We start from the raw sequence: 12500 nt of genomic DNA on the forward strand, positions 1-12500 counted from the left end.
GAGAGCAGGTTATTATATTATATTATATTATATTATATATTATATTATATTATATTATAGAGATATTATATTCATCCGTATGATCTCCTCCAATGGGCCCTGTTGATGTAGGCTGACACAACACATGGAGGATAGAGAGTGAAGACGTCAGAAAGAAAAAACAGAACACAGCACAGTGAGAGGAGGATCTCAGAACTACATGGACAGCAGGAGAGGGCACGACTACATGGACTATTACAGTAGATGAACTCGACACTCGATTGACATCGCAATTGGACATCTGTCCATGCCCTGAGGACGTCGCAAAATGCCTCCAAAAACCGACCGCTAGGCAACAGTGAGCGCTATTACCATCAAGTAGGCTTGGGTTTTGCTAGTGTGTTGTGGCTTGGCGGGGGGGGGTATGGGTGTAATACAATTACTCTGGATCCGAAGGTTGTGTGTTAAATCACAGTGGTAGACAATCGTTTTTTCGGTTTTTAAACCCTATCCAAAATCAAATCAAATCATAGTTTATTTGTCACGTGCGCTGAAGACAACAGGTGTAGACGTTACAGTGAAATGCTGACTTACAGGCTCTAACCAATAGTGTAAAAAAGGTGTTAAGTGAACAATAGGTAAGTAAAGAAATAAAACAACAGTAAAAAGACAGGATATATACAGTAGCGAGGCTATAAGAGTAGCGAGGCTACATACAGACACCGGTTGGTCGGGCTGATATCTACATGTAGATATGGTTAAAGTGACTATGCATATATGATGAACAGAGAGCAGCAGTAGTGTAAAAGAGGGGTTGGCAGGTGGTGGGTGGGACACAATGTAGATAGCCCAGTTAGACAATGTGTGGGAGCACTGGTTGGTCGGCCCAATTGAGGTAGTATGTACATGAATGTATAGTTAAAGTGACTATGCATATATGATAAACACAGAGTAGCAGCAGCGTAAAAAGACGGGTTGAGGGGGGGGGGGGGGGGTGGGGGGGGGGGGGGGGGGGGGGGGGGGGGGGGGGGGGACACACAATACAAATAGTCCAGGTAGCTATTTGATTACCTGTTCAGGAGTCTTATGGCTTGGGGATAAAAACTGTTGAGAAGTCTTTTTGTTCTAGACTTGGCACTCCGGTATCGCTTGCCATGTGGTAGTAGAGAGAACAGTCTATGACTGGGGTGTCTGGGGCCTTTTAAGGGCCTTTCTCTGACACCACCTGGTATAGAGGTCCTGGATGGTAGGAAGCTTGGCCCCAGTGATGTACTGGGCCGTACGCACTACCCTCTGTCGTGCCTTGCGGTCAGAGGCCGAGCAGTTGCCGTACCAGGCAGTGATGCAACCCTGAACTTAACCATTCAGAATAAATGCCTAAACTTCGAAATTTGACATTTGGAGACACAGAAAGATGCTAAACAGGAGTCAACCCAGCGAGTCAAAAGCACTTTGAAATGTGACGTGTGAAGCAACTTCGAAATATAACGTTTGGATAGACGTGGATAAACGTCAGAATCTGAAGTCCAATTGGTAAAACTGTGAGATCTCGTTGCTACACTAACTCTCCCTTCTCTCTCTCTCTGTTTCCCCCTCTCTGGCTCTCCATCCACTATCTGCCCCGCTCTTTCTTTTTCCTTGGCTTCGTCCTCCCCCCTCCCCGACCTCTTTCTGTATTCCTCTCTTCGTTTAGCTTACTCCACACTGCTACTTCTCGAGGGGATCAGAAATAGAGATCCTGTACCCTGTACTCCTCTGCAAAGTGAGACTGAAATCTCCCTCAACAATGTCATGAAGCAGAATATTTGTGCTGAACAGAATAAAGTATTTTAGTCACTGATGCCTTTGGCTGGCTTTAAAGGCTAGTTTAAAGCCTGGATCCTCTCTGGCTGCTGTGTGATAAACATGCTTTGCAAGGCGCACTATTCAACCTCAACTAATTTGAAATGAAATCAAAATGAACAAACAAATTCCCCCAATCGCATAAAAAAAAAAAGGGTTTCCAGACTGATTTAAATACGGTCAAATTGAATAAAATAAAGTGAAACCCTAATTAGTCCATATTGTGTTTGCTGTGCTCTAACTTCATCTGCTCTCTTATCACAGTCGGCTGAGTGATGGCACACGCTTACACACACATAACGGCTGTCTCTTTGTGCTGTAATTAGTGAGTGCGACTGGGGCTGTCAATACACATGAAAGACAGAGCCTTCACACACACACAGTAATATTTGCATGCGCGCACACACACACACGCGCACACACACACACACACACAAGCACACGCACACTCACACTCACACACACACACACATACACACATACACACACACACATACACACACACACACACACACACGCACGCACGCAAATAAGCTTTGCACACGACTATTGATGTGCCCATTCAACCACTGTGTGGCCACACAAAAGAGGAATAAAGCACTTTTGTTCACACTGCCGCTAAATTGCAAGTTTGTGCCTGGAGGGAGAAGAGGAGAGAAGCGAAGGGGACATCGATAGCAGCCAACTGGCTATCTCTATTACGTTATTGTTCATGATACGGCATCTTTTTGTGAACAGGGAGACAATAGTGATGACTCCCACATGAAAGATACCAGAGAAGAGAAAGAGAGAAAAGAGAACGGAGGAAAATCAAATCGATATTGGCTGTAAATGGGATTAGTTTTTGCCTCAATTAGCAGATGAAGATTTAGTGATGTGTTGTTGTTGTGGTGAAGTGCTCAGAGTGGTTCTTCTGGCAGCTACAGACAGAGCAGAAACACAGGGCTTTAGACAGCCCAGGGAGTCCTATACTGAGAAGAGTCCGGAGAAAACCCTCTGCCTCTTCGAAATACAGTCGCTAAGAAGATTGCATCAACCTTTTTAAAAACAATAGTAGACATATACTTGCTAAACTAACTTCACAAGCCAACTTTGGCTAATGTTTGTTGGTGAAGGAACAGCACACACAGCGATAAGCCATTTTCAAAATGTCCGCCATTTCATGTAACATGCGGGGAAGACCCACATGAAAACATACTATTGTACATACGATGGTATAAATACTATAGCATTCAATGTCGTGTTTTTGTAGAATTTACTGCAATATTCACTGTAGTGTTTCACAAAGTGTTCACTGTAATGTTTTGTACTTACTACAGTTTCGCAAAAACACAACAGTGAATACTGTAATATTTACTGAACTATACTGTAGTATGTATAGTTAATATAACTACTGTAGTAAAAACTGTAGTATAGACTATAGTAATTAATGTAGTGTTTTGCCTATTTTAGTATACTGTAATATTTACTGTAGTGTTATTGCAGACTGTATTATACTGTAGTATTTACTGTAGTGTTATTGCAAACTGTATTATACTGTAATATTTACTGTAGTGTTATTGCAGACTGTATTATACTGTAGTATTTACTGTAGTGTTTTTGCAGACTGTACTATTCTGTAGTATTTACTGTAGTGTTATGCAGACTGTATTATACTGTGGTATTTACTGTAGTGTTATTGCAGACTGTATTATACTGTAGTATTTACTGTAGTATTTTTGCAGACTGTATTATACTGTAATATTTACTGTAGTGTTATTGCAAACTGTATTATACTGTAGTATTTACTGTAGTGTTATGCAGACTGTATTATACTGTAGTATTTACTGTAGTGTTATTGCAGACTGTATTATACTGTAGTATTTACTGTAGTGTTATTGCAGACTGTATTATACTGTAGTATTTACTGTAGTGTTTTTGCAGACTGTATTATACTGTGGTATTTACTGTAGTGTTATTGCAAACTGTATTATACTGTAGTATTTACTGTAGTGTTATTGCAGACTGTATTATACTGTAGTATTTACTGTAGTGTTTTTGCAGACTGTATTATACTGTGGTATTTACTGTAGTGTTATTGCAAACTGTATTATACTGTAGTATTTACTGTAGTGTTATTGCAGACTGTATTATACTGTAGTATTTACTGTAGTGTTTTTGCAGACTGTACTATTCTGTAGTATTTACTGTAGTGTTTTTGCAGACTGTATTATACTGTGGTATTTACTGTAGTGTTTTTGCAGACTGTATTATACTGTAGTATTTACTGTAGTGTTTTTGCAGACTGTATTATACTGTAGTATTTACTGTAGTGTTTTTGCAGACTGTATTATTTTTATTTATTTATTTATTTTACCTTTATTTAACCAGGTAGGCAAGTTGAGAACAAGTTCTCATTTACAATTGCGACCTGGCCAAGATAAAGCAAAGCAGTTCGACAGATACAACAACACAGAGTTACACATGGAGTAAAACAAACATACAGTCAATAATAAAGTATAAACAAGTCTATATACAATGTGAGCAAATGAGGTGAGAAGGGAGGTAAAGGCAAAAAAAGGCCTTGGTGGCAAGGTAAATACAATATAGCAAGTAAAGCACTGGAATGGTAGTTTTGCAATGGAAGAATGTGCAAAGTAGAAATAAAAATAATGGGGTGCAAAGGAGCAAAATAAATAAATAAATTAAATACAGTTGGGAAAGAGGTAGTTGATAGGGCTAAATTATATGTGGGCTATGTACAGGTGCAGTAATCTGTGAGCTGCTCTGACAGTTGGTGCTTAAAGCTAGTGAGGGAGATAAGTGTTTCCAGTTTCAAAGATTTTTGTAGTTCGTTCCAGTCATTGGCAGCAGAGAACTGGAAAGAGAGGCGGCCAAAGAAAGAATTGGTTTTGGGGGTGACTAGAGAGATATACCTGCTGGAGCGTGTGCTACAGGTGGGAGATGCTATGGTGACCAGCGAGCTGAGATAAGGGGGGACTTTACCTAGCAGGGTCTTGTAGATGACATGGAGCCAGTGGGTTTGGCGACGAGTATGAAGCGAGGGCCAGCCAACGAGAGCGTACAGGTCGCAATGGTGGGTAGTGTATGGGGCTTTGGTGACAAAACGGATTGCACTGTGATAGACTGCATCCAGTTTGTTGAGTAGGGTATTGGAGGCTATTTTGTAAATTACATCGCCAAAGTCGAGGATTGGTAGGATGGTCAGTTTTACAAGGGTATGTTTGGCAGCATGAGTGAAGGATGCTTTGTTGCGGAATAGGAAGCCAATTCTAGATTTAACTTTGGATTGGAGATGTTTGATATGGGTCTGGAAGGAGAGTTTACAGTCTAACCAGACACCTAAGTATTTGTAGTTGTCCACGTATTCTAAGTCAGAGCCGTCCAGAGTAGTGATGTTGGACAGGCGGGTAGGTGCAGGTAGTGATCGGTTGAAGAGCATGCATTTAGTTTTACTTGTATTTAAGAGCAGTTGGAGGCCACGGAAGGAGAGTTGTATGGCATTGAAGCTTGCCTGGAGGGTTGTTAACACAGTGTCCAAAGAAGGGCCGGAAGTATACAGAATGGTGTCGTCTGCGTAGAGGTGGATCAGAGACTCACCAGCAGCAAGAGCGACCTCATTGATGTATACAGAGAAGAGAGTCGGTCCAAGAATTGAACCCTGTGGCACCCCCATAGAGACTGCCAGAGGTCCGGACAACAGACCCTCAGATTTGACACACTGAACTCTATCAGAGAAGTAGTTGGTGAACCAGGCGAGGCAATCATTTGAGAAACCAAGGCTGTTGAGTCTGCCGATGAGGATGTGGTGATTGACAGAGTCGAAAGCCTTGGCCAGATCAATGAATACGGCTGCACAGTAATGTTTCTTATCGATGGCGGTTAAGATATCGTTTAGGACCTTGAGCGTGGCTGAGGTGCACCCATGACCAGCTCTGAAACCAGATTGCATAGCAGAGAAGGTATGGTGAGATTCAAAATGGTCGGTAATCTGTTTGTTGACTTGGCTTTCGAAGACCTTAGAAAGGCATGGTAGGATAGATATAGGTCTGTAGCAGTTTGGGTCAAGAGTGTCCCCCCCTTTGAAGAGGGGGATGACCGCAGCTGCTTTCCAATCTTTGGGAATCTCAGACGACACGAAAGAGAGGTTGAACAGGCTAGTAATAGGGGTGGCAACAATTTCGGCAGATAATTTTAGAAAGAAAGGGTCCAGATTGTCTAGCCCGGCTGATTTGTAGGGGTCCAGATTTTGCAGCTCTTTCAGAACATCAGCTGAATGGATTTGGGAGAAGGAGAAATGGGGAAGGCTTGGGCGAGTTGCTGTTGGGGGTGCAGTGCTGTTGATAGGGGTAGGAGTAGCCAGGTGGAAAGCATGGCCAGCAGTAGAAAAATGCTTATTGAAATTTTCAATTATGGTGGATTTATCAGTGGTGACAGTGTTTCCTATCTTCAGTGCAGTGGGCAGCTGGGAGGAGGTGTTCTTATTCTCCATGGACTTTACAGTGTCCCAGAACTTTTTTGAGTTAGTGTTGCAAGAAGCAAATTTCTGCTTGAAAAAGCTAGCCTTGGCTTTTCTAACTGCCTGTGTATAATGGTTTCTAGCTTCCCTGAACAGCTGCATATCACGGGGGCTGTTCGATGCTAATGCAGAACGCCATAGGACGTTTTTGTGTTGATTAAGGGCAGTCAGGTCTGGGGAGAACCAAGGGCTATATCTGTTCCTGGTTCTAAATTTCTTGAATGGGGCATGTTTATTTAAGATGGTTAGGAAGGCATTTTTAAAAAATATCCAGGCATCCTCTACTGACGGGATGAGGTCAATATCCTTCCAGGATACCCCGGCCAGGTCGATTAGAAAGGCCTGCTCGCTGAAGTGTTTCAGGGAGCGTTTTACAGTGATGAGAGGAGGTCGTTTGACCGCTGACCCATTACGGATGCAGGCAATGAGGCAGTGATCGCTGAGATCTTGGTTGAAGACAGCAGAGGTGTATTTAGAGGGGAAGTTGGTTAGGATGATATCTATGAGGGTGCCCGTGTTTAAGGCTTTGGGGAGGTACCTGGTAGGTTCATTGATAATTTGTGTGAGATTGAGGGCATCAAGTTTAGATTGTAGGAATATTATACTGTGGTATTTACTGTAGTGTTATTGCAGACTGTATTATACTGTAGTATTTACTGTAGTGTTATTGCAGACTGTATTATACTGTAGTATTTACTGTAGTGTTATGCAGACTGTATTATACTGTAGTATTTACTGTATTATACTGTAGTATTTACTGTAGTGTTTTTGCAGACTGTATTATACTGTAGTATTTACTGTAGTGTTATTGCAGACTGTATTATACTGTAGTATTTACTGTAGTGTTATGCAGACTGTATTATACTGTGGTATTTACTGTAGTGTTTTTGCAGACTGTATTATACTGTAGTATTTACTGTAGTGTTATGCAGACTGTATTATACTGTAGTATTTACTGTAGTGTTATGCAGACTGTATTATACTGTGGTATTTACTGTAGTGTTATGCAGACTGTATTATACTGTAGTATTTATTGTAGTGTTATGCAGACTGTATTATACTGTAGTATTTACTGTAGTGTTATGCAGACTGTATTATACTGTAGTATTTACTGTAGTGTTATGCAGACTGTATTATACTGTGGTATTTACTGTAGTGTTTTTGCAGACTGTATTATACTGTAGTGTTTACTGTAGTGTTATTGCAGACTGTATTATACTGTAGTATTTACTGTAGTGTTATTGCAGACTGTATTATACTGTAGTATTTACTGTAGTGTTATGCAGACTGTATTATACTGTAGTATTTACTGTAGTGTTTTTGCAGACTGTATTATACTGTAGTATTTACTGTAGTGTTTTTGCAGACTGTATTATACTGTAGTATTTACTGTAGTGTTTTTGCAGACTGTATTATACTGTAGTATTTACTGTAGTGTTATGCAGACTGTATTATACTGTGGTATTTACTGTAGTGTTATTGCAGACTGTATTATACTGTAGTATTTACTGTAGTGTTTTTGCAGACTGTATTATACTGTAGTATTTACTGTAGTGTTTTTGCAGACTGTATTATACTGTAGTATTTACTGTAGTGTTATTGCAGACTGTATTATACTGTAGTATTTACTGTAGTGTTTTTGCAGACTGTATTATACTGTAGTATTTACTGTAGTGTTATTGCAAACTGTATTATACTGTAGTATTTACTGTAGTGTTATGCAGACTGTATTATACTGTAGTATTTACTGTAGTGTTTTTGCAGACTGTATTATACTGTGGTATTTACTGTAGTGTTATTGCAGACTATATTATACTGTAGTATTTACTGTAGTGTTTTTGCAGACTGTACTATTCTGTAGTATTTACTGTAGTGTTTTTGCAGACTGTATTATACTGTGGTATTTACTGTAGTGTTTTTGCAGACTGTACTATACTGTAGTATTTACTGTAGTGTTTTTGCAGACTGTATTATACTGTAGTATTTACTGTAGTGTTATTGCAGACTGTATTATACTGTGGTATTTACTGTAGTGTTTTTGCAGACTGTACTATTCTGTAGTATTTACTGTAGTGTTTTTGCAGACTGTATTATACTGTGGTATTTACTGTAGTGTTTTTGCAGACTGTATTATACTGTAGTATTTACTGTAGTGTTTTTGCAGACTGTATTATACTGTAGTATTTACTGTAGTGTTTTTGCAGACTGTATTATACTGTAGTATTTACTGTAGTGTTATTGCAGACTGTATTATACTGTGGTATTTACTGTAGTGTTATTGCAGACTGTATTATACTGTAGTATTTACTGTAGTGTTATGCAGACTGTATTATACTGTAGTATTTACTGTAGTGTTTTTGCAGACTGTATTATACTGTGGTATTTACTGTAGTGTTATTGCAGACTGTATTATACTGTAGTATTTACTGTAGTGTTTTTGCAGACTGTACTATTCTGTAGTATTTACTGTAGTGTTTTTGCAGACTGTACTATACTGTAGTATTTTCTGTAGTGTTTTTGCAGACTGTACTATACTGTAGTATTTACTGTAGTGTTATTGCGGACTGTACTATACTGTAGTATTTACTGTAGTGTTATTGCAGACTGTACTATACTGTAGTATTTACTGTAGTGTTTTTGCAGACATTACTGTAGCTTTTACTATACTGTTTTAGTTTTATTATATTTGGCAAAGACGTGGAGGCTTTGTCCTTCAGGAAACCTACTATAGAAATACTTAAACATTTTCCATAACCTGTAGGTCGGTAGAACTGCAGTCTGAACAGATAGTTCAGCACTTCTGCTCTTTTCTATAACCTATAGGGAACACAACATATTGTCTATACTTGGCACGTAGGTTTCTCACTTATGGGTGGCACAAATTGCAATATGGGGGAGGGGACAGGTCAGGGTATATGCAAATGAAATACTGTGTATTGTTAGTGTAGTGTTTTGTGGACTGTCGTGTTTTTGCAGACATTACTGTTGTATTTACTACAGTGTTTTTTTTGGCCGCAAATACTGTATTATTTACTACAACATTGTATAGTAAGTACCACACATGGTCGAGGGATACTACAATGTGTAGTATGGTTTTCTACAGTGTACACTACAGCATGCCGCACGCACGCACGCACACACACACACACACACACACACACACACACAAATTAACGGTAATTGCTAGATTTCTTGTTAGATATTATTGCATGGTCTGAACTAGTTTGAAGACAAATAAGTGTTCAAAAATAAGAAAAATAACAACTAATTAGTTGCCATACCAGGCGGTGATGCAAACAGTCAAGATGCTCTCGATGGTGCAGCTGTAGAACTTTTTGAGGATCTGAGGACCCATGCCAAATATTTTCAGTCTCCTGAGGGGGAATAGGCGTTGTCGTACCCTATTCACGACTGTCTTGGTGTGTTTGGACCATGATAGTTTTGTTGGTGATGTGGACACCAAGGAACTTGAAGCTCTCAACCTGCTCCACTACAGCCCCTGTCGATGAGAATGGGGGCGTACTCGGTCCTGCTTTTCCTGTCGTCCACAATCACCTCCTTTGTCTTGATCACGTTGAGGGAGAGGTTGTTGTCCTGGCACACCTCTTCCCTATAGGCTGTCTCATAATTGATCAGGCCTACCACTACCACGGCAAACTTAATGATGGTGTTGACTGACCTTCCTGTCTTAAAGTAATGATGGACTGTCATTTCTCATTGCTTATTTGAGCTGTTCTGCCATAATATGGACTTGATCATTTACCAAATAGGGCTGTCTTCTGTATAACCCCCCCCCCCCCCCCCCCCCCCCCCACCCCATCTTGTCACAACTAACCTGATTGGCTCAAATGTATTAATAAATAAATAAATTCTATGAATTAACTTTTAAAAAGGCACACCTGTTAATTGAAATGCATTCCAGGTGACTACCTCATGAAGCTGGTTGAGAGAATACCATGAGTGTGCAAAGCTGTCATCAAGGCAAAAAGTGGCTATTTGAAGAATCTCAAATATAACATATTTTGATTTGTTCAACACTTTTTTGGTTACTACATGATTCCATGTGTTATTTAATAGTTTTGATGTCTTCACTATAACTGTAAATACCAGTTGGCGGGCGTTCATGTGGATTTTTCCCAGGTGTGGTAAATTCCCCCTTCCCACTTGGTTATGAACACACCATAACACCGCTAACCATCCAATGTAGATACATATAAATCTACTCATTGGAACCCCAAAACCTACACCTACACTTTGACCTATTGTGGAGTGTTGTATGATGTTTATTGTTTTGTTTTAACTGATCTCGGGCACTGGATTTGGTTCATCATTTAATTAAGCTCAAAAGAGGCACTTACTATACTCCTTTTCCCCTAATGAGATGAGAAAACATGTTTTTTTTAATGAAGTTGAACATATGCTCTTTATGACAGAATGTTAAAATTAGGTGAAAATAAAAGTTTAAATTATATCACAGACTGTATTATACCGTAGAATTTACTGTAGCGTTTTTGGAGACATTACTGTAGCATTTACTATAGTGTTTTTGTTTTAATATATTGGACATAGAAGTGGAGTCTTGTCTTGGTGCCCCCCCCCCCAAATATCTCCATTGATCAATACGTAATAAGTAATTTAAGAAGCCGAATTAGGAAACACTTTGGCAAACCTGTATACTAGGGGCTCAATTATCGGAGGCGCTAGTGTCAAATGCACATTAGTTTGCAATTTCGTCAAGTAAAAACTGGCGCATTAGCTGTTTCCAGTCCTAACGCCAGGTTCAGCCATTTACCTGTCTTATATCAGCTCACTTGCGATCAGATGGGCGTGGTGGAAACATTTGAGATGTGTCCTTAAAAACATGCTTCAAAGTGCTAATTTCAGGCAGCGCCGATGGGGATATTTAAGACCAACCAACAGCTGGTTTTAACTGTAACGCAGTTGGTTTTGGCATACATTTTTAAAGCTGATACGCGGCCTATCCAACCGCCACGCACACTGCCCATATGCGCATGGAACACGACAGTCCAATGTGCTATTGGTAGCTGTGTAATTCGTATTTAGAAACGTAAAAAACTGATTTTTTCCCCCCCCTATTTCATTTTATTTATTTATATATGCTCTCAATAAAGTTTTTTTTTTTTTTTGTCTGACCAATGCAGTCGCGAAGTAGCCAAGACTGTCGATTAAGGGTTTGGCTCCGGAAATCTTAATCACCAAAGCTTTATGAAAATATAAAGTTTGAGAGGAGCAAAACAGCAAGCTGACATTCCATTGTTATCTATGCATTGTAGGCAGGCCCATATTATTTTAGCCATGCAGGTCCCGTTTTGGACTTGCGTACGTGTCCATGCCCATCGTGAAACGAGAGATGAGTACCTCGGTGAATACCAGTGAACCTCGTATTTAGAAGTATCTGTAACTTGTAAAAATGGCTGGTTTTCCCTTTCATATGTCCAAAACCCAAGCCTTCCCTATGGCCTACTATTACAACGAATGGTTCAACAGCAATCAGTGTATTTTTTTATACTGGCGATTGGATGATATCATTACATTTTTACATGTATTTGTTGTTTTAAAAACTAAGCCGATTGCTTGTTTTTGTTCAATTTAATTACAACCAAAACCTACTAGAAGTATTCACTTTCCTGAGATTATGGAGGCAACGTCCGAGGCGCACTTGCAATGCAATTTCTGGAGATGTGTGAATGCGATCTGATCTGTAAAATGGTTCAGAGAACATAGAACATTATGTTCATAGAACATAGAACATTATGTTCATAGAACACAGGTCAACTTGGAAGCAGTATAATGGTGAGTGGACGTTCTCCCTTTCGCTTTACCGTGAAAAGTTTGGATGTGCGTTAAACCCTCCCTAGTCTGCGTCGTTTTAATATTTCACGCCCACGGGGAGAAATGAGGGTGCCTGTAAGTTTTTAGTTATTTATCCGTTGTTTTACCAGGTAAATTGACTGAGAACACGTTCTCATTTGCAGCAACGACCTGGGGAATAGTTACAGGGGATGAATGAGCCAATTGTAAACTGGGGATTATTAGGTGACCGTGATGGTTTGAGGGCCAGATTGGGAATTTAGCCAGGACACCAGGGTTAACACCCTTAATCTTACAATAAATGCCATGGGATCTTTAATGACCTCAG

The 12500-nt window shown here is 39.8% G+C and overlaps 1 protein-coding gene across 2 annotated transcripts in view; it reads right to left on the bottom strand.

Moving 5' to 3' along the window:
* The window catches only part of LOC110532012 (cadherin-4), a 388116-nt gene that overhangs the window by 132794 nt on the left and 242822 nt on the right, over positions 1-12500 (bottom strand). The gene's annotated exons all lie outside the window — the stretch shown is intronic.

The sequence above is a fragment of the Oncorhynchus mykiss genome, chromosome 9 (assembly GCF_013265735.2).
Source record: "Oncorhynchus mykiss isolate Arlee chromosome 9, USDA_OmykA_1.1, whole genome shotgun sequence".
Classification (NCBI taxonomy): Eukaryota; Metazoa; Chordata; class Actinopteri; order Salmoniformes; family Salmonidae; genus Oncorhynchus; species Oncorhynchus mykiss.